The sequence below is a fragment of the Pseudonaja textilis genome, chromosome 14, assembly GCF_049901715.1.
Source record: "Pseudonaja textilis isolate UNSWEBS1 chromosome 14, rPseTex1.2, whole genome shotgun sequence".
In the NCBI taxonomy this organism is placed as follows: domain Eukaryota; kingdom Metazoa; phylum Chordata; class Lepidosauria; order Squamata; family Elapidae; genus Pseudonaja; species Pseudonaja textilis.
The window spans coordinates 14,859,831-14,883,605 of record NC_142003.1 but is presented as its reverse complement, the minus strand read 5'-3'; the positions used below and the strand labels follow the sequence as shown (position 1 = coordinate 14,883,605).

General features: G+C 44.4%; 1 protein-coding gene across 2 annotated transcripts in view; it reads right to left on the bottom strand.

Annotated features, from left to right (window-relative positions):
* The window catches only part of LMF1 (lipase maturation factor 1), a 161,721-nt gene extending 138,611 nt beyond the window's left edge, over nt 1–23,110 (bottom strand). Inside the window, exons 1-2 of one of the 2 annotated variants that reach the window (XM_087912635.1) lie at nt 22,930–23,110; nt 15,406–15,715 (exon numbers count right to left, since the gene is read on the bottom strand). The gene's annotated coding sequence lies outside the window, so the exon portion shown is untranslated. Of the gene's footprint in view, nt 1–15,405; nt 15,716–22,929 lie in introns of those variants that run through there. The other variant, XM_087912633.1, reaches the window with a different exon arrangement.
* Between the last annotated feature and the right edge of the window lie 665 nt (nt 23,111–23,775).

Genomic DNA, 23,775 nt, shown 5'->3' with positions numbered 1-23,775 from the left:
GAGCCAGATTGTTGGGGGCAAGAGGCCGACTCTGTAAACTGCTTAGAGAGGGCTGGAAAGCACTGGGAAGCGGTTTAGAAGTCTAAATGCTATTGCTATTGTTATTTTTCACAATTATGAATGTTGCAGCATCCCCATGGTCACATGATCAAAATTCAGAGGCTTGGCAACGGTTCATACTTACGACCGTCGCCGTGTCCCAAGGTCATGCCATTCCCTATTACAATTTTTTTTTTGACAAGGAAAATCAGTGAGGAAGCCAGATTCACTTAAGAACCGGGTTACTAACTTATCAATTGTGGTGATTCACTTAACCAGGGTGGCAAAAAAGGTCGTAAAATAAGGAGAAATAACAAATGTCTCACTTAATAGCAGAAATCCTGGCCTCAAGGGCGGTCATAAGTTGAAAGACTTCCTGTATACACTATTGGTATCCCCAACCAATCCAGTTCTAACATCAAAGCTTTCTGTCTGTATAACTATTCAATATTTTCCTGCTATCCATTCCAATTTGTGCAGCACTTCCTTTATATGCCTTTTTTTCCTCCTTTCTGCCTCTTCTGTTTTATCGTTTGCCTAATAACCTCTTTCATGCTTCCGTTTAGCGTAATTCCACAACTTCTCTGGCCCTCAGCAACATTCAATCTTTTCATTCTCTTCCAAACAGCGTGACAGCCACTTTCTTTGCACTTTCTTTCTCCGCTAATTCCGCTGGGAGAGAATCATCCATTCTTCAGCCTGCAGCCATTCTACTTTCACTCCGGTTCCTTTCCCCTTTTCTTCCATGTCCAATTTTCTGCCAGGATTTACTCTTGTGGCTAGCAAGAAATGGCCGGTCCTTCTTTCAGAGCGTCTCATGGCTCTGGACCCTTCGCCAATTCTTTCAGTCTTCCCTCACAGGTAATTAAAGCAATGCTTTCATCTTTGTATCCATTCCTTTAACATACATGCATGCACACATAGGGGTACATGTGAATCCACAGATATATCCATATGCATGTGTGCACGTGCACGCGCACACACACACGTCTGTGTATATATACTGTATGGCGTGTGTGAGTATTATATACAGAGAGGAAGGAAAAACAAGAGGGAAAGAGAAAGAGAAAGAGAGAAAAAGGGAGAGGGAGAGGGAGACAGAGAGAGAAAGGGAGACAGAGAAAAGGGAGAGGGAGAGAGAGAGAAAGAGAAAGGGAAAGGGAAAGGGAGAGGGAAAAGGGAGAGAGAGAGAAAGGGAAAGGGAGGGAAAGAAAGGGAGAGGGAGAAAGGAAAGGGAGAGGGAAAAGGGAGAGGGAGAGAGAGAGAAAGGGAGAGGGAAAGGGAGAGAAGGGGAGAGGAAGAAAGGGAAAGAGAGAGGAAGAGAAAGGGAGAGAGGGAAAGCGGGAGAAAGAGAGAGGGAGAAAAGGAAAAGGAGAGAGGAAGGGAGAGAGGGAGAAAGGAAAAGGGAGAGAGAGAGAGAGAGAGAAACAGAATAGTCAAACTAAAGTATTGCAATCCAAGCTCCTTTGCATCTTTGTCATGACACCGTACACACAAAAGGCCTGCGGCGTCTTGTGCTGCCACGCTGCTTTCCCCATGTTGGCCCTCTGCCCCGTGAGGAAGAACCTCGGCGAGGAAAGGAAATGGGAGCCTGCAGCGTGGATCACAGGGCGTCCTTGCAAGGAGGCCGCAGCAAACCACGTTCACGCTGCGGCCAAAAACCACCCGACGATTCCCAGGTTCCCTGGGCTTATTTTTCCAAGATTCTCATCCACAGCCCACTGCGGCCTCTTCGGGCTGAGATTTCACTTCCACTGACCATGGCACCAGCTCATTCTCTGCCCCCAGGTATGCAGTCAGTCCCTCTTGACCCCCAAATTAAGAGTGTGATTTACAAACCCAAAACGGGGACGGTCTCTGGATCTTTGTGCAGAGAAAGGCCACAATCAAATCAGATTCTAGGAGAAGCTGCTGGAAGCCCTACCACTGTTTTTTTTAAATGAAGCTCTAACACCCTATTAACCTGAAAGGTGTGTGGAAGAATGAGAAGCCCCTCTAGCAGCCTTTTTCCAGTTGCACTTTCTGCCACTTGCCCAGCGAGGAATTTCCCTCGCCAGTATCTGCAGCTCCAGGGACGGTGACTCTTTCTCCAGGCGTAAGTTCTTAGGTTAGTTTACAGCTCCCCGCACTGATCCTCACACCTAAACCTGATGGTGTGAAGGTCCAAATCCTCTCTCCAGCTGCCTCCAGCCTATACTTTGTTTTCCTCTAAATCCCAGGAGGATGCTTGAGACCAGAGGGATGTTCCCGGAGGGCCTCGTTCCTCAACAGGCCTGCTTGTTATTGCAAGGAAGGGAGAGCCGCCCTTGAGAAACTACCAGGAGGGGGAGGAAAGTGTGCAGCAGCAGCCAGAAAAGCCAATGCGATCCTAAGTTGCATTAAGAGAGGGATACAATCGAGACCAAGGGAGGTACTAACATCACTCTGTAAAGCCTTAGTTAAGGCCACACCTAGAATCCTGCATCCAGTTTTGGTCACCACACTATAAAAAAGATGTTGAGACTCTAGAAAGAGTGCAGAGAAGAACAACCAGGATGATGAGGGGACTGGAGACTAAAACATACGATGAACGGTTGCAGGAACTGGGCCTGGCTAGTCTAGGGAAGAGAAGGACCAGGGAAGGCAGGAGAGCAGCCTTCCAATATTTGAGGGGCTGCCACAGAGAGGAGGAAGGGGGTCAAGCTATTTTCCAAGGCACCCGAGGGCCAGACAAGGAATAATGGATGGAAACTGATCAAGGAGAAATTCAACTTGGAAATAAGGAGACATTTTCTGACAGGGAGAACAATCAACCCGTGGAACAGAAGCTGCCCTCAGAAGTTGTGGGAGCTTCATCACTGGAGGCTTTCAAGAAGAGACTGGACTGCCCTCTGTCAGAAATGTTGTAGGGTCTCCCGCTTGGGCGGGGGGTTGGACTAGGTGACCTATAAGGTCCCTTCCAACTCTGATTATCTGTTAAATCAGCTAACCCGGAAGAAATTTGGAGAAATCACCCAACCCGATTACCCTGCAGCCTGCGAAATGGGGAACCCCAAAAGGCCAGTGGTCAGTTCCAGATGCTCTGCTTCGAATTCCTTTGAGGGCAGAAGAGAAAGAGGATACAGCCATGCGAAGTACAGATAGCCCTTGATTTACAACAGTTGGTTTAATGACTGTTTGAAGTTACAACGGCACGGAAAAAAGGGGCTTATGACCGTTTTTCATATTTATGACCATTGCAGCATCCCCATGGTCTTCATCATCATCATCATTTAATGATGGTCATCATCATCATCATTTAACAACCCCATAATCCCTTGCAGGGTGGAGTCTGTGCAACTGAATGGAGCTGGCAGAGTGTTTAGTGGCCGGATGCCCTTCCTGTTGCCAATGCGGAGTTTTGTTCGGCCGATATATTCTCATTGTGCCCAGAAATACCTGCCTCTACCTAGGATCGAACTCACAGCCTCTTGATTGTAAGGCAAGAGCTCCCCCTCCAAGCCACCGCACCGCTCCAGCATCCCCATGGTCCTGTGATCTACACTTGGATGTTTGGCAACGGGTTCATACTTATGACCATTGTTGTGTCCCAAGGTCATGTGACCCCCTTCTGCAACCTCATGACAAGCAAAGTCCATGCCAGATTCACTTAACGACGGTGTTACTAATTTCACCACTGCAGTGATTCACTTAACAACTGTGGCAAGAAAAACCATAAAATGGGGCAGAGCTCACTTAACAAATGTTTCACTTAGTGACATAAATTTTGGTCATAAGTTGAGGACTATCCCCAATTGCTTAGAATATTATCCTTATCGTAGGGAACTCTACTACCAACTTTCTTTACAGCAGTTGTGTCTCAACCTTAGCAACTTTAAGACTTCAGCTCCCAGGATTTCCCTGCCCCTGCCGGCCATTCCCCAGAATCCTGCATGCTGGCTGGAGGATTCTGGGAGCTGTAGTCCACACATCTTAAAGCTGCCAAGAGTGGAGAAACACTGGCTTAAAGTTTCAATGTCACCAGGATCAAAACCAGCTAAAAGAAAGCTGAACATGAGGGACCAAACATTCGTACTTGAAACTGGGAATTCTCAGTTCTCGGCACCAAAGACAAATTCCTTGTGTGTCCAACCATACTTGGCCAATAAAGAATTCTATTCTATACTATTTTCTCTATTCTATTTTAATTCTATTCAATTCTATATCATTATTCTATTCTCTGTTATTTTCTCTATTCTATTCTAATTCTAAACTATATCATTTTCTCTACTCTATTTTATACTATTTTCTCCTTATTTGTATTCCATTCCATTCGATTCCTTATTCTATTCTGTTATTCTATTCTATTCCTATTCCTAATTCTTCTATTCCATTCCATTCCTTTCTTTTGTAGCAAGGTGATTTCTTTCCCGTTAAGCATCTGATGGCTCAGAAGCCGAGGTCCAGGGCCCAGGATCATTGCAAAACCATCTCAAATCCAGGGATGATAATTACTCCCTCCTGACATCAACTAAGATGTAATTTCGGGAACCAAAAATATGCTTCTGATTAGCCTCGTTAAGTCTGCCTGCCTGGCAACGCCATGCCTGGGTCACATGGTACTAATCTGTGCTTCATTAATATGTCCTATCAGCTGCACACACAGCCGACTTTGAAACCGATACCCTGTGGCCTTCCAGATCCCGGCCCCCATATCAGAAAGAGGTGCCAAAATCTGCTTCCTCGACAGGAAGGATGGACACCCTCCTGGGATGCTTTAATTTTGGGTTTAGGTTTCTAGAAATCTTTTTTTTTTCCCTCACTAGGAGGAAAAAGACTGGAGACTGCAACTTGGTGCCTTCTGATAAACAAAGGAAATCTTGAAGTTTATTGCCAAAGAAGCAAGCAAATGTAATTTTAAGAAAGGAGTATTATGTTGCTGTTTGTAATGAAAAGCTGCTTTTAGCAGGACGCAAAATACTTCTTTAAAAAAAGCAAGATCTTCTGTCTAAGTTCATCAAACTGACGAATTATCTGCTGCAATCAATAGTATGGTTTCTTTCATCTCTTTCTATACGCCACCGTAATCAACAAGAAAAACAAACCGTTCTACCTTATTGTCCTTGACAGGGTCAAACAAATCTTCTCTAGATGAGTTTGGTTCCAACTTTTAGAAAAATCATCAGAGCAGCTGTTAATCTGGCCTCAGGCAAAAGTTTATTTTATCAACCTGGAGCCACAATCAAGAAATAATTATGGATGCTAAATTCTCCAATGTTTCCAAGTGAAAGTCCATTGAAAACCTATCTGGAGAAGAACAGGTTGTTCTCATTTTGTGATGGCAGAGCTGGCGATACCTGGATTATGATTTTGGCTGGCCTGCTGTGTTCCCATGGAAGGAGACTTATGCCTTCGAAACTCAACCATACAAAGGCCCTCTTATTCCAAAAATGGCCTAGGCAGCTTATGTTAATACTTAGCTCAACAGTTAAAAACTTCCTACTTCTTTAAATCACCCCATAACAAAAGAACTGCTGCATAAAAACACAATGCAGCAGGAGTCAAGCTATTTAAACATTGAAAGGGCACAGGTTAAAACAGAAGACTTAATTGAAAGTGCACACTTTCCTTTCTGAAAAGGAATTTACTGTAATTCACCACCTTCTGGAAGTTATTAATGGGGAAGTGAGACAGGTGCCCTTGGTAGGGAGTTTCTGAACTCAAATACAAAACTCAATTTTGGAAGAACAATGGTTACGGTCCTTAAGAATTACCCTTTTAAAAGGGTCGATCTGGGGGTTCTTCATTTAGAAATATTTTTAAATATGTTCACTGCATACATTTAAAAAATATGTTATTTCCATCCTTATCCACAAATGTATAGGAATCCTTATTTAGCAATTACAATTGGTTTGGCAACCTTAGTAAGACCACACCTAGAATACTGCATCCTGTTTTGGTCACCACACTATAAAAAAGATGTTGAGACTCTAGAAAAAGTACAGAGAAGAGCAACTAAGATGATTCGGGGACTGGAGGCTAAAACATACAATGAACAGTTGCAGGAACTGGGCATGGCTAGTCTAGAGAAGAGAAGGACCAGAGGAGATAGGATAGCAGTCTTCCAATATTTGAGGAGCTGCCATAGGGAGGAAGGGGTCAAGCTATTTTCCAAGGCACCCGAAGGCCAAACAAGAAATAATGGATGGAAACTGATCAAGGAAAGAGTCAGCCTGGAAATAAGAAGAAATTTTCTGACAGTGAGAACAACCAACCAATGGAACAGAAGCTGCCTTCGGAAGTTGTGGGAGCTTCATCACTGGAGGCTTTCAAGAAGAGACTGGACTGCCATCTGTCAGAAATGGTGCAGGATCTCCTGCTTGGGTGGGAGGGTTGCACTAGATGACCTACAAAGTCCCTTCCAACTATGTTAACCAGGTCATTAACCAAAATGGTCACTAAGTGACTGGGCTTGTGATCTTACTATCAGCTTTCCTTTCCTCTACCTGTGAAGGCCATAAATGTAAGAATTGGTTGCAAAGTTACTTTTTTGTCACTGTTGTTGCTGCAAACTGTTGCTAAATGAGGCAATTGCTAAACAAGGACTGCCTGTATTTATTATTACTCTGTAACAGATAAGGCCATATGAGATAAATACATAATTATCTCAGAGGTGCTTGGTGAAAGTAGAATAAGTAGATTCCCCAGGACTCCGTTCTGCCTCATGATGATTTTTCAAGTGGTGACAAAAAAGCTAGAAATCACAGTACTCATTGGTGCGTGTTCAATTCACATCCTTGGGAAACCAGACAATAAATTTTGTGCCCTGGGCTTCTACCAGTTCACTCCTGTGGTGGTAAACCTCACCTCACACCTTCTCTCCCATGCCAAGAATCTTAAAACAAATCTCTTTCTCCTTGAACATGTATTCTGAGACATGTTTGTGGTGCTCCAACTCCTTTAACGCATTAAGTCTATTTGCTCAAGGGAGCAGCTCGAGTCTTTGTACTTTGTGGTTTGTGTAACACCAGGTAGTTGTGGTAGAGGGGCTCTGAGGCTTGCAGGCAGAGTACCTGGGATGCATTAGGGCCCACAAGATGGACAAAGGATGTTAGAGAAGGAGTTTTGGGGAAATTAGAAGCCCCTCTGCCCATTGTGAGTGTTTCCCTTCTGGAGAGAAATTTTCATATATATTGTAGGCTAGACAATGAAGAAGGAAATATGAAGACATGTAAACAGCTGCCGGCTCTATTCCAAGAGATGGGCCTGAAAGGAAATGAATGCAACCGTACCAGAAGTGTCTTCCTTTGGACCAGAAAAACAACAACAAAGGATTAAAAAATAAAAACCAGGACAATCCCATCAACATCCTCTTGCCAGTTGGATGGAAGTTGAAAAGAACTTGCAGTGAAATCCACAGCGCTTGGCCTCCGAAATCTCCAACCCCCAAAACAAACAGATAGATGCTTTAAAAATTAAAATAAGGGACTTAAAAAGAATAAATTGCCCTTCGCTGGCAGAAATGAAAGGGGGAAGCTCCAATTTATCTACCTTTGAACTGGCTTCCCATTACTAACTCCATACTGTCCATCCAGCAACGGAAGGTTTTGATTCCAACAAGGAAGATGCAGCACACACTAGAAAACAAAAGACTTGAGATGTCCATCCAGGTGCACAGATTTGGGTGCCAAGAAAAACCTCTCCAGATGTTTCTGTCTGTGTGAGAACCCCCCTCTTGCTTTCCGGTCAGCATATCCGTAGCAAACCAGAATTCCTCCTCTGAAAGGGATAAATTCACAGGAAGAGGGAAGCTCAAACTGTGTGGACAACTTCAAGATCTGCTGCGGCTCTTCTGCAGTAGAGAAGGTTCATTCCATTCCCCATCCCATCCAGAGCCACAGAAGAGCTGGGTCACCCCCGGGATTGGATCTCTTTCCTTCCATGAGCAGGGTGGGGTGGCAGAGTCTAGCCAAAGAGAGAGGAAGTCGGGAGAAATTAATCCAAGATAAGCCTAACAAAGGATTGACAAGAGGAGCTGAGGAACAGGAGAGCCAAGGTAAACAGAGACCTCAGGAGCGGAAACGGTAGACGTGGCTTAAAAACAAACACAAAAAGCAGCTTTGTGCACCACGACTGCTAACCACAAGGAAGACTTCTAGAATGCAGGTAGTCCTCGACTTATGACCATTTTTCACACTTACAACCGTTGCAGCATCCTGGTCAAGTCGCAAATCGGATGTATGTTGAGGTTTTAACAAACTGACGTGAAAGACAGGGTGACTCCGTCTAAGCGTCTTTGGCGATTGCAATCGTACTGCAACAGGATTCACAATTAATACAATTGGGAAAGGTCCCCCATAGTTAGGCCCTAATTTTTTTAGATTTCTGGGTTGTTTGTAAATACTTAGTGGATAAGAAGACTTCATAGCCCGCTTGGTATGGCTTTTGTGGGGCTCTCTTTTTGTCTCCTTGCTTTTTATGAGCTTGGTGAGCATCATCAAAGTCCTGACAAACCTTAACTTCTTTTAAATGTTTTATATTGTCTTATATGGAATGTTTATTTTCCTGTTGCTTTATATATATTTTTTCTTTTCTAGGGCTAAAGCCTCTTTTGCAGGAGGGCCAAACGTCAGCCTCCAAGAATCCTTCTTCTATTTGTCTTTCCAAAACTGCCATAGAAAGGGGGGGGGGTTAATTGGACCTGGGGGGTGGGGGGAAGAGTGCTGGAGGCTTGTGATGGTGAACTGTAAAACTTGGGAAAACTTTCTTGACTATGCTTACTTGCTTACTGCACAGCTGTAGCCTCTTATCTATTCAGGCCAAAGTCAACCATCCTGGCGAGCCAGATGTCTGAGACACCACTTGAGGATGCCCCACATGACATGATACACATCTCAGACTGGATGGCCAGTTTGAACTATTGGGGGTGGCAGAACTATTGGCATAACTTTCTATATGTGATTTTCGCACCTTATTGCTTCACATGCTCACGTGATTAAAATTCAGCCGCCTGGCAACTGGTTCACAGTTATGACGGTTGCAGGGTCCCTTTTGCAGCCTTCTAACAAGGAAAGTCAATGGGGGAAGCCAGATTCACTTAACAACCGGGTTACTAACTTATCAGCTGCAGTGATTGCCTTAACAACTGTGACAAGGATGGTCGTAAAATGGGGTGAAACTCACTTAACAAATGTTTCATGGAACAACATAAATGTTGGGCTCAACTGTGGTTGTAAGTCAAGGAGTACCTGGATATGAAAGCTACCTGCCAAGTGCCTGAATTGCAGTCATGCGGTCACAGGTTGGTGGTTAGCTCAGTTGTAAAATGCATGGACTGGACTTTTTTCAGCACTATCATAACTTGCATCAGTCATTAAATGAATAGTCAGTCCTAAGTCGAGGACCCTGTTGGACTAAACCTCACTTAACTTTTCAAGACCCAGCTGAGAGCTGCTACCTAGCTTCCTAAAGTCATCCAAGCACTTTGAGGGTTCAAAACAGAAGGATTTTTTTTTTATTTCATGTGGTCAGCAAAGGTCAAGATTCATTCAAGAGTCTTTACTTTCTTAAACTGCAATTTCAAGAATCAGATACGATTGGCTCAAGAGGATTCTTCAGAAGGAAATAAACATGGTGGGAATTCCCAGCTTCTGTGGAAGATCAAGTAAAATTATTTCCCCCTAGAACCTACCCAGTTCCAACTTCCATTGGAAAGGAATTTACAATCAGGCTGGGGGGGAGGGGGAACTGTACTAAGGATCACCCCAAATTCCCATTTGCATCATCCACAACCATCTCTCTAAGCAACTGTCATCGCAGTGTAAACACAACAATAATGACATGGTCTTGACCCCTTGCTGGGAATTTGAATAAAAAAACAACAACCCACCAAATATAACCACAACCGAACAATCTCAGGAACCGGATCCTTTTCACACAGCTCTTTCCCATATTGTGCTATCACTAAAATGAAGATAAATGGAGAGTAGTGTAAAAGAGAAATTTCTCTTCCTTGTCTTATCATCACCCTTGATCAAACTGCCATTAACTCTTGATCATTAAAGCTACCAGTTGCCATAAATTACCTGGTCTAACACCGACTCCGTCCCTTTGCACAAACAGAATGGAGAATGGTTACCCCAAGTAACCTTAGCCTAACAATCCAGTCTCAAATATCCAGAGCAATTTCTAAAACAAAAAACAAAACAAAAAACCCACAGCTAGAGAGAACCACGCGCATGAAAGGAGCTGCTTTTCAGAAGATGTCTTGAAAGAAAGAAGATTGCAAGCAACAGACTCAGCTCGCATCTCCATTTGGGAGAGCAAGTGTGCGCAGGCGATCAGCCAAGGGAGCATAAACTACTCAAGGCCGGGACCTGGGAGCTCTTGACGAAAGAGCTGGATGCTCCCACCAGTTCTTTTATTTATTTATATATTTGTGGTGCAGTGGTTAGAGTGCAGTGCTGCACTCAAATCCCACCAGGCTCAAGGTTGACTCAGCTTTCCATCCTTCCGAGGTTGGTAAAATGAGAAGCCAGTTTGTTGGGGGCAAGAGGCTCACTCTATAAACTGCTACATTAGTTACTGATAATGGGACTGAGTTTGTTAACAAAAGATTCCAAACTACGTTAAAATTGGCTGGTGTTGAGCATAAACGTTCTGCACCTTACAGACCACAACATAACTCGTTTATAGAACGAAGAGGGCAAACATTACAAACCATGGCTCGCACTATGTTATCTGATTCAGGTTTACCTGAAACATGGTGGGGTGAAGCCATAATGTGTAGTAACCATGTTTTGAACAATGTAGTTAATACAACAACTGGAGAATTGCCATTCACTCGTTGGCATGGCAGAAAACCAAATGTAAGTTACCTACACACATTTGGAGCTCCAGCATGGGTGCGTATTCCCTCACAAGTAAGACTGAAAGGGCAACATAGAGCTAAGAAGTTATTTTTTGTGGGTTATGAGGCCAACCATAGATCATTTAGATTCTGGGAACAAGGCACAGCTCATGTTTATTGTAGTGCTAGTGCAAAATTTCTTGAGCACGTTGGATGGGATAAACCGGAACAGGAATCCAGCAATGATATTATTATTGACACCCAAATAGTCCCTAAAGATAAAAGCAGTAAACCACGAATAGCCATTAAAGAGGAAGCAGAGGAGGACGTAGTAGAACAGGCACAGGAGGAGGTAGAAGCACAGGAGCAGGTGGCACAGGAAAGTCCACCAGTTAGCCCTGTATTACCAAGACGTTCAACCCTAGTAACATGACCACCTGATAGATATCAGGCTAGTGTTGTGTGCCAATTGAATACAGTTCCAAGTAATTATAGTGAACTAAAACTGTATCCTGTTAAGGATCAGGCTGCTTGGCAGAAAGCAATGGATAAGGAACTGGAATCATTAAAAAGACTGGAGGTATACAAAAATGTTAAGTTACCACCAGGTAAACATGCCATAGGATGTAAATGGATGTATAAACTTAAGACAGGTGTAGATGGGACTGTTACCCATAAAGCCAGGTTAGTAGCACAAGGGTTCAATCAGACAGCAAATGACTACAATGAAATGTTTGCACCTAGTCTGAAGGCTACTACATTAAGGGCAGGATTAGTGTGGGCAGCTAAGGAGAAATATATTGTAAATCATTTGGATGTAGAAACGGCATATCTGCATGCACCATTGCAACACACTATATATTTAAAGAAACTTTTAGGTCTCAAAAATGATAAAGATGATAATAATGATTGCTGGAAATTGAAAAAGAGTCTTTATGGTTTGAAACAATCAGGATATGAGTGGAACCAATGTATAGTTAAAGAATTAACTAAGATAGGTTTTGTAGCTGGCTGTTACTAAACTGTTTTTTGACACTGGACTTTGATATTTGGATTATCCCTGGATTGAAAAACTGACTGATTTACCTGTGAATGACTTTTGGACTGGTTATCTTGAACTTTGCTTAAACCTTTCTGGAAGTAAAAACCTATATTTACTGCACAGTGTATCTGTGTACTGTGTGTGTATTATTCAAACACTTCTCTCAAATACATCTCCCTGTAATGCTCTCATTCTCCTAACGGGGAATTACCTCAACAACCACCATCCCCCCAATTTTTTTATAAGATGCCCACTCTCTAGGGACCCCGGGAAAAGACCTCTTATGCAGGCAGCTATCACCCACCTACTGGAGATCCGGGCCATTCAACCGGTCCCACTGGACCAACAAGGTAAGGGATTTTATTTGCACTTTTTTGTGGTCCCTAAAAGTTCGGAGGGATGGAGGGCAATTTTAGACTGAAAACGCCTTAACCGATCCCTAGTCTATCATAAATTTAAAATGATCACCCTACAATCCATTCTGCTTAGCATCAGACAGGGCGATGTACTTACATTTATAGACCCCACAGAGGCATATTTACACATCCCAATTAGACCTTCACACAGAAAATTTATCAGGTTTTGCTATAATAATCTACGCTATGAGTAGGTCGCCCTCCCTTTTGGCTAAGCATCTGCTCCTAGGACCTTTACCAAGGTTCTAGCCGCCCTGGCCGCTTTCCTCAGCGATAGGCCCATCCGACTGCAATGTTATCTGGATTACATTTTACTCCTGTCATCATCCATTCAACAGGCCAATATGGATAGTCAAATTACTATAAGAACCCTTCAACAGCATGGGTTCTCTATAAATTGGGCGAAGAGTCACCTATCTCCCTCGACTAGATTAATTCACCTAGGGGCCATTATCAACACCATAGAAGGCAAGGTCTTCCTTTCCCCAGACAGGCAGGAAAGTATTAGAAAATTAGTCCCAGGAGATCAGAACCCTTAAAAGGTACCCCTAGCCCTCCTATCTCAATTATTAGGGAAAATGATCTCCTGCATCTCTGTTGTCCCTTGGGCCCGATTTCATGCCAGAACTCTGCAATGGTTCCTGCTGCCGTACCAACGATTCGGGAGAGACAGTTCCAAGATTCGAGTCACAGTACTGTCAAACAACCTGAGATCACTTCACTGGTGGACAGTACCCACAATCAACAGGGGTTGTCTTTGCAAGGATCCACACAGATCAACAGTCATGACAGATGCCAGCCTGTTTGGATGGGGAGCTCACTACCATTCCTACATGGCTCAAGGACATTGGACCGTTCCAGAGCAATCGTACAACATCAGCCGGTTGAAGCTGGGAACGGTCCACCTAGTTCTCCGCAGGTTTCTTCCGCTATTTCAGTCCAAACATGTCCTTGTTCCGACCGACAACATCACAACAAAGGCCCATATAAACAAGCAAACCTATTCCAGGCAACTGATGAGAGAGGTGGAGAGATTGCTCCTCTGGGCCAAAAACAATTTGCTCTCCCTCAAAGCGGAGCACATATCAGGACTATCAAAGGCCCAGGCAGACTGGCTCAGCAGGGCCACAGTCGATCAGTCAGAATGGCGCCTGCACCCAACTATCTTTCAGGAAGCAGTCCAGAGGTTCGGCCAACTGGTTATCGACCTGTTTGCCTCCCTCCTCAATTCACAACTACCGCGATTCATCTCATCATGAGGGGTGGAGGACGTCAATGCTCTCCACTGCCGTTGGCCACCAGGTCTTCTATACGCGTTTCCTCCTCTCCCGGTGATACCCAAGTTAATCCAGAAGCTTCTGGAGGAGAGGGCAGAAATGTTGTTGGTGGCTCCCTACTGGCCCAGACGAACATGGTTCGTGGACCTGAGGGATCTGTCGATGGAAGACCCATGGAGAATCCCACCGTCGATAGTCCTGCTCTCTCAAGGTCCAGTTCAGCACCTGGACCCACAATGGCTCTGCCTAGCCATATAGAGATTGAGCGGAGACGTCTGAGAAGTGAGGAAATTTCCAACAAAGTCATTGACACTATACAAGTGGCTAGATGCTCCTCAACAAATCGAATATATAATGCCACCTGGACCATCTTCTGCCACTGGTATGTTAGATCTCAGGTTGATCCCACCTCTTCATCAGTAGCATAACTGTTAAGACTTCTTACAGGAGGGCCTAGACAAGGGCCTATCTCCAAACACCTTACGGAGATAAGTAGCGGCCCTCACTTCAGTTATCTCTTGGGGTGACCTTCGCCCCATTTCTCATCATCTGCGTGCCCACAGTTTTATTCATGGAGCCACCAACTTGCAGCCTCCTCTAGTGCATCATTATCCAACTTGGGACCTGAACAGGGTGTTAACCGCACTTACTAAAGATCCTTTTGAACCCCTGAGGACCACGAGTCTCCACTTTCTGACATATAAAGTGGTCTTCTTAATTGCGATAACATCAGCAAGGAGAATCTCCGAATTGGCAGCCTTATCTGTAAACAAGGATCTTTGTATATTTCATTTGGACAGAGTGGTCCTTAGACCAACCTTTGCCCTGAAAATCAATTCAGCATTCCACAGAGCACAGGAGTTGGTGCTCCCAAATTTTTGTCCAGCTCCATCTCACGGACTTGAACGCCAGAGGCATAGTCTTGATGTAAGACTGGCCCTACGCATATATTTAGAACGCACAGCACCCCTTCGAAAGACAGAGGCCCTCTTTGTTTCGTTTCAGCCTAAGATTTCCTCTTCAACAATTGGTAGGTGGTTGAGAGCCTCAATCGCTAAGTCATATAAAACTCATTCCCTTCCAGCGCCCCATTTCTTACTAAAGTGGAAAATGGAGGACGAACAAGAAAAAGACACAATGGTACAATGGGAAAAACCTTTGGCTATAATACAGAATTAAGAAATGGCAAAACTTATGGGAAAGGAACTATAAATTAACAATGGCAGCTTCTTATAAAGAAAATTTATATCAAATGGTTTATAGATGGCATTTACCATCAGTTAGGTTAGCCAAATGTTTAAAAATATGTCTAGCAAATGTTGGAAATGTAACCAAATCATATGTGGTGGACTTGTATAAAAGCAAAAAAAAATAATGGGCAAAAATACATAGGTGGATAGAAAATTTGATAGGGAAATATATAGTTCTTAAACCTGAACTGTTTTTATTAGGCATAATAAATAATCAGAAAAACTTGATAAGCAAAGTATATATCTAACATTACATGTCCTAACACCGGATTATATTCACACAATATTGGAAAAATGAAGAAACACCGTGACACAAAGAGATAATTAGGAAGATACTGGATTGTGCAGAAATGGATAGACTTATATTGAAAATCAAACAGAAAGAAGACACAGAATATTATCAAACGTGGAACTTATTTTACCGGTGGTTGGAAAAAAGGGATGGAGATTAAGAATGTAATTTGTATTGTTAAGTAAATTAAATATCCAGACAATATGATGCTTATTAAGCACTAACAAATGTAAACAATGGAAAATTAATAAATTGCATTAAAAAAGAAACAAGTCGGCTTACCAGATCTGTCCCACGTTAATTAAGGAGAGGTAGATCGTCCACACAGCAGCCATCAGAATCATGTTGGCACATCCAGTGACCAGGACAAATGCCGAGATGGCCAAACCAATGAGAGCGAAGGCATCAAGGATGCTGTCCATGCTGGACCAATCCAAGAACCAAATCAGGGTTGGGGCATAGCTTAATGTCTCCATGTTTATTCTGCCCTTGAAATGGCGCTTCACATTCTCCAAGTACAGCTTGCATGGCAGAAGGCCTCGATCTCCAATGAGGGCTTTGTTTTGATGGTAGGCAACCAGAAAGGCAACAACTGGAAGGAACAACAACAATAGTGAGGAGGAATCCAAAAAAATCAACAAGCTACCTTTGAACAGGAGAACTTCTGTAGGAATTGAATAACATAGAATAACAGAGTTGGAAGGGACCTTTAGCTCATCCAACTACATGGACAAGCAGGAGAACCTATACCATTTCAGATAAGTTATTGTCCAGTCTCTTCTTAAAAACCTCTGGTGATGAAGCACCTACAACTTCTGAAGGCAAAGCTGTTCCACTGGTTGATTGTTCTCACTGTCAGGAAATTTCTCCTGAGTTCTAGGCTGCTTCTTTCCTTATTCGGTTTCCATCCATTGTTTCTTGTCTTACCTTCTAGTGCTTTGGTAAATAGTTTGAGCACCTTCATCTTCATTAACATGAGCCAGCAGTGTGTGGCAGCAGCCATAAAAAGCTAATACAATCCTTGGTTGTATAAACAGAGGCATAGAAGCAAAATCAGGTGAAGTATTAGTACCACTTTAGAAATCCTTAGCAAGGCCACACCTGGAATGCTGCATTCAGTTTTGGTCACCACATTATAGAGAAGACGTTGAGACTTTGGAAAAAGTGCAAAGAAGAGCAACTAAGATGATTCAAGGCCTGAAGACTAAAACATATGAAGAACGGTTGCACAATTTGGGTTTGAGCAAGGGGGACATGATAGCAGTACTCCAGTTATTTGAGGGGCTGCCCCAAAGAAGGGGGGGTGAAATTATTCTCCAAAGCATCAGAGAACAGGACAAGAAACAAGGGATGGAAACTAATCCAAGAGAGCAGCAACCTGGAATTAAGGAGAAACTTCTTGACAGTGAGGACAATTAACCAGTGGAACAGCTTTGCCTTCAAAAGTTGTGGGGGCTCCATCACTGGAGGTTTTTAAGAAGAGACTGGACAGTCATTTGTCTGCAATGGTATAGGGTCTCCTGCTTGAGCAGGGGGCTGGATTATTCTATTCTATTCCTATTATCAATGACAAGCTGGAAACAAGACAGACAGACAGACAGACAAATCAAACCCATATTGGATGTCATATAAAGAGTGCCCGTATCCATTCACACTCTTGAATTAATATTCTCTCCCTCAAAGTTTGGAAAAATGATTTTCCTGACACATGTAATTTGGAGCAGTTGCCTGAATGCATCAGTTGAAATCTTCTGCCTGCATAAATAAGAGATTGTCATCAAAAACAGGGATAAATAACAGAGACCCTGAATGAAAGTGCTGAGATCAGCTTTTGTGGCCTCTCAAATATCTACCAGGGCTAGGTTTACTGGCACGACATGAGAAATCAAATCGTGGTTACTTGCAGTTTTTTTTTTTAAATGGAGAACAACTAAAACATATCCCTCCTCCACCATCAGCAGCCAATAAGCCTTGGAGAAGAAATGAGACAACTATAATCTGTTCATATTCGAAATGTCATCCCCTGTCCGAGTGGAGCCTTTGGCCATCCCATCAGAAAGTATCCGACTGAACCCAGGACCTTCCTTCATACAATTCCCTCAAAATCATCTTGTTTAAAAATAAAAATTCGCTTCCTTGGTATGAGAGAGGAGGGTCATGTCTTCCACAGCCTAATTAACTTTGATTAACATGGCAATTTGCTAAGGAGATTTTCTTGCAAGTGGCAATCAAAACCTACCTCAAAATTGCTGCCCTACCCAACTAAACTGCTCATCAGCTGCAAAAATGTCCAAATTAGACCCCAGGCTTAAGTGCAAACATAAACAAGAGAGGAGCAAATTAGGGAAAAGTACACATTGCCCAACTGGGTAAGGGAGGGGAAAAAAGATTGCACACTGTATTTACATGCAGGTTACACAAAAGAAAACTTTAAGGAGGACACATTTAAGCCACAAGAGATTCTTTCCTTCAGTGCTGACACCAAATCCTTCTTCAAAAATAAAAGAAGCACCCTCGGGAATAAATGAAATATTGAGGTAAAAAGATGGAAGGCATATCATGGGCCTCTTAACAAGATGTGATAGACCAACAAGGTCCCTAACAGGATAAAAGTTTCATCCAAATCGATCTCGCCTTCTCCCCAAACCTAAGGCCAGCTAGCCATCATGACAATATTTTTAGTGAGGTGAAAAAAAAATAGCCAAAAGTCCTCTGTTTTTCCTTCAAAGGGCACGGTTCTTTCCATCGGCCCACTGGTGGAATTCATGCCTTCAAACAACTGACATGGCCGCCCAACTTAAACATTGCAACTCCAGCATTTGGCGTAGCTGCCAAAGAACAAAAGCTTAAAAATCCAGATTACAATCCAAAACATTGCTGGGCAACCAGGAACTCATTTTTATATGTCTCCACAGAGGGGAAGTCCAACTATCCAGGGCCTGAGGAAAAAAACAAGTTTTCACAGACATACTGAAGGCCAACTGGTTTGAGGCCTGCCATATCTCGGGGGAAGAGATCATTCCAGAAGGCATGGGCCACCACAGAGAAGACCTACATCCTGCATCCAGGTTTGGGGGCTGGAGGTTAAAACCTATGAAGAACAGTTGCAGGAACTGGGTATGTCTAGTCCTGTGTTGGCGGACCTATGCCACGCATGCTGGAAGTGGAATGTGGAGCCATTTCCCCTGGCACGTGAAAGGTTGCCCGGAGGAGCCCCACTGCGCATGCATGTGTGCGCCACCACCCGACAGTTGATCAGCTGTTGGGTATTTGGCGCACATGCACAGGGGGCAGAGGGGAGTGTGCGGGAGATGCACACGCATACGCAGAGACATGCTGCGTGCAAAGGGGAAATGCACGGCACATAAAGGAGTCATGCAGGCATGCGCATGGAGCGGGGGGGGGCAGCACACATTGCCTTCTGGGTGTTGGCACACGAGCGTGCACAATTATCAGCACAGGAGCCGAAAAAGGTTAGCCACCACTGGTCTAATCTGATGAAAAGAAGGACTAGGGGAGACATGACGGCAGCCTTCCAATATCTCAGGGGCTGCCCCAAAGAAGAGGGAGTCAAGCTATTCTCCAAAGCACCAGAGGGCAGGACAAGAAGCAACAGATGGAAACTAATCAAGGAGAGAAGCAACCTAGATCTAAGGAGAAATTTCCTAAGAGTGAGGAAAACTAACCAGTGGAACGATTTAGTCTTCATCTCGGAGGGATTTCAGGTGAAATCTTAGTAAGACCACACTTGGAATGCTTCATCCAGTTTTGGCCATATAAGAGAGAACCTGAGACTCTTGGAAAGATTGCAGAGAAGAACAACTAAAACAATTAAATGCCTGGAGACTAAATCATATAAAGAAGGGCTGCAGGAACTGGGTGTGTCTAGTCTAATGGAAAGAAGGACTAGTGGGGACAGGAGAGCAGCAGTGATATCTCAGGGGCTGCCCCAAAGAAGAAGAGGGAGTCAAGACATTCTCCAAAGCACCTGAGCGCAGGACAAGAAGCAACGGGTGGAAACTAATCCAGGAAAGAAGAAACCTGGAATTAAGGAGAAATTTCCTGACATTTCAAACAAGCAATCAATGGAACAACTTGTCTCCAGAAGCTGTGAGTTCTCCACATATGACTGTTGCAGCATCGCCATGGTCACGGGATTAAAATGCAGATGTTTGGAAAGTGGTTCCTATTTGTGACGGCTGCTGCACCCCAGGGACATGTGATCCCCCTTTTGCGACCTTCTGACAAGCGAAGTCAATGGGGAAACCAAATTCACTTAACAACCGGGTCACTCGCTCAACAACTTGCAGCGATTCGCTTAACAACTGTGGCAAGGAAAGCCATAAAATGGTTCAAAACTCACTGAACAAATGCTTCCCTTAGCAAATATAAGTTTGGGGCTCAACTGTGGTCGCAAGTCGAGGACCACCTGAAAATTCCAGGACGCTCTCTGATTGGCAGGTTTGGGCCTGTCCCCACTCCGGTGCTTCCTACCCCAGCTTCAACTTGTCAGGACAGAGGGAGGAAGAAATCGCATTCTCCGCGCTCCAGGAAGATGCAATGACGCGAAATGCAAAGCCTTCCTGCCACACAGTCCTTTCTTTCTCTGCTCTTTTTGAAAACAGAAAATGAGAAGAAGAAGGGGGGGGAAAAGCCCTTAACTTGGATTTGAAGCTCAAACCACTGAGAGAGGAGAAACCCCCCCCCACCCCACCCGCAAGAGTCACAATGATCGCCATGAAAACCAAGACACACACACAGAGAGAAAAGAGAAAAACGCCTGCAGGTTCAAATTGACCACGCCACCAATCTGATCTGAAGAAAAAAGTTATTTCAGGCCACTAACTGAAGCTTATATAAAAGGCAAGAAAGAATATAAGTTTCCACCATCCAAATAAATCCATGCAGGAAAGTTTCAATATTACACTTGCAGGAAAGTTAGCTGTGAAACCATTACTGGTAGTGCTTGACTTACAACCGTTAGTTTAATGACCATTCAAAGCTTACAACGGCACTGAAAAAAGTGACTTATGACCATTTTTACACTAATGACGGTTGTAGCATCCCCAGGGTCATGTGATTAAAATTCAGATGCTGGGCAACTGACTCGTATTTATGACGGTTACAATGTCCCGACCCACTGACAAGCAAAGGCAGTGGGGAAGCCAGATTCTCTTAACAACCGTGTTGCTAAGTTAATAACTGCAGTGACTCACTTAACAACTAACCAAAGAGAGAAGCAACCTGGAATTAAGGAGAAACTTCCTAACAGGGAGGACAATTAACCGGTGGGACAATTGCAGGGATTCCCTTAACAACTATGGCAAGAAATGTCATGAAATGGGGCAAAACTCGGTTAAAAATATTTCAGTTAGCAACAGATCTATCTGACCCTATCCCGTCAGAGCTGAAGAAACTTCTCGGATGAGAAGCGAAACGTTTTCAAAGAAAAACAAGAAAGTCCCCTTGCCTCCTGAGAAAGCAACTTTGGGGCTTAGCAACCAAAATGTTGGGCTCAATTGGGATCCTAAGCCTCGGACCCCCTGTATTTCCTTCAGGGTGTCTTAAGTGCATTTCCTGTGGATTTTTGCAGAGTCTATCTCTGAGCGACAGGTAGAAAAACACTTACCACATGCTCCTGTTTTAAGTATTCCTCTAAGAGGCACAGGATGCTCGTCCAATGATTGGCTCCCCATTCTTATCACAAGAATCCAGCAAGATTTATTTATTTTATTTTAGAAATTTTCTATTGCTACCTATTCAACTCAAGGTGCATGAATATAAATATATATAAATATATATATATATACACACACACACACACACACACACACACACACACACACACACACATATACATATACATACACACACACACACACACACATAGTGAATAAAAGAAAATAATAACTTGATAAAAATAATAGTCCCACACCCACCCCAACAACAGCACATCTCACAAGCTCTGGGTTCCCCAGGCCCGCTGGCAGAACCACGTCTTCAGCACCTTCCGGAAGAGTATTAAAGTGGGGGCTGTTCTAATCTCTGGGGGGATGATGTCCCATGGAGAGGGAGCCACCATGGAGAAGGCCCTTCTTCTGGGTACCACCAGGTGTATCTCCCTAGGGCAATGGTGGCTAACCTTTTTGGGCTGCCATGTTGAAAATTGCAAGTGCTCGTGCGGGTGCATTTGCATGCCAACACCCAGAAGGCAATGCGCGCAGGCCACCCCCACACCTCCTGCACATGTGCATGCTACATGTTTCTGCACATGCCACAAGATCCCCGTGTGCCATACACCTCTGCGGATGTGCGTGAGACCCCCGCGCACACCATGCATCTCTGCACATGTGTGTGAGACCCTCCCATGCATCATGCATCTCTGCGCATGTGCGCAAGCCCCCCTGCACACACTGTGCATCTCTGCACATGCACATGAGAACCCCCAAATCAGCAACCAATGCAGCTCCTGCAGGAGAGGTGATACATGTGCACACCGGGGTCTGCATAAAACCATGCGGGCCGCTGCATTTTGCACCAACTGGAGCTTCTGGATGCTCTTCAAGGGCAGCCCCGTATAGAGCATGTTGCAATAGTCAAGACGGGAAGTGACTAGGGCATGAGTGTAGTTAAGAAATAAGACTCTGGCCAAAGCAGTTTAAGATGCTTCCCAGATGGAATGATTACAAAAGTAACTTATTGGGGTCAACAGCCATAGGGATTTCCACACCAAAAGTGACACAAAATGGGGGAAAAAATGTAACATATTCAGATACAGAACATAACAAACTGCAGTAATCAACCTAGCCTGCAGTACAATGTTTCCAAGTTTTGATGGCTGAAAAGAAACCTAGCCTTTGTTTCTATAATATGGTTATATTTGTGGAAAACAGCAACAGTTACCACTACGAAGACTATAAGCATATTTTAACAAGCTCTGCAAGCCTTAAATCTTTATTAAAAAAATAGGATAGGATAGGATAGGATAGGATAGGATAGGATAGGATAGAAATAGAATTCTTTATTGGCCAAGTGAAATTTGGACACACAAGGAATTTGTCTTGGTGCAAATGCTCTCAGTGTACATAAAAGAAAAGATACATTCGTCAAGAGTCAAGAATCATCAGGTGCAACACTTAATGATAGTCATAGGGGACAATCAGCAATCAAATCATACTAGGAAACAGTCCATATAAATTGTAAGGATACAAGCGACAAGGTTACAGTCATATAGTCACAAGTGGGAGGGGATGGGTGATAAGGAGTGATGAGAAGATTAATAGTAATAGTTGTGCACTTACGCAATGAAAGTGATTCCACTTAAACAAAGTTGTTTTTATTCAGACCCACATACAGGCAGTCGAGGTAACAATCATTCATTTAATCCCCAAAGTTACAATGGCGGTGGAAAAATAAGTTACTTATGACTGGTCCTTGAACTTAGGGCCGTCACAGTGATCCAAACTGGAGCGCAGCCATCCCCTCTAACCAAGGGTCCCCAAACTTGGCCACTTTAAGACTTGTGGACTTCAACTCCCAGAATCCCTCAGCCAGCTACGCAATGCAAAGCTGGCCGGGGAATTCTGGGAGTTGAAGTCCACAAGTCTTAAAGTGGCCACGGTTGGAGAGCCCTGACCTGAGCGGAGAGGCGGTTCCTCCGTGCTTGGAGGGAAGCGAGTAACGGAAAGGGGGGGCGGGCAGTTGTGGAGGGGGGGGGCTGGGCCGCAAGAGGGATGCCCGGAGGGGGAGGGGCAACCTGGAGACTTCCCCCACCCCCTGCCCGCCCCCCACGCCGGGCACACTTACGGTAAATGAAGGCGGTGGCGCGCAGCAGCACCAGCCGCGTCAGCCAGAAGGAACCCGGGCGCAAGGAAGGCGCCGGAGGGGCGCGCGGCTCCTGCGGTCGGTCGGGGGCGTCTCCCGCCGGACCCCCCAGCCGCCGCCTAAGTTCCCCACCGGTGCTCGCAGCCATGCCTGCTGGAGGGCCGAGAGCGCATGCGCGGACGAGGGAACGGCCACGGAGCGCGCGCTCATTGGCCGAGGCGCGCGCCAGCCGGAGCTGTCCTGGGATGGAGTGGGGGGAGAGGAGAGGAGAGGAAGGGGCTGCAAGGCTCGCTTAGCAACGCGGCTGGGGAAGGAGAAGCCCGAGACGGCGTCCGCAGGGCGCAGGGGAAGTTCGGGGTTGGGTAGGTGGGTGGTGGAGAAGCAGAGGCTGCCTTAAGTTGCTAAGGGAAACATTTCTGAAGTTTGTTTGTTTGTTTGTTTATTTATCTGTCAAAAACTTACAATACAACAGAAACAAGAATAAACACAAGTTTAAATACAAGAAATAGGAATTAATAATTGGGGACAATAGGACAGGGGCGGTAGGCACGATGGTGCGCTTATGCACCTCCCCTTGCAGACCTCTTAGGAATGGGGTGAGGTCAAAAGAGGTTAGTTTGAGGGTAAAGGAGTGGGGGGTTTGAGCAGGTGGCAACAGAATCAGGTAGTGAGTTCCAGACATGGACCCCTCTGTGGCTGAAGTCATACTTCCTGAAATCGAGCTTGGAGTGATTTACATTGAGTTTATATCTGTTGTGTGCTCTTGTGTTGTTGAGGTTAAAGCTGAAATATTCATTAACTGGTAAGACGTTGAAACATGATTTCATG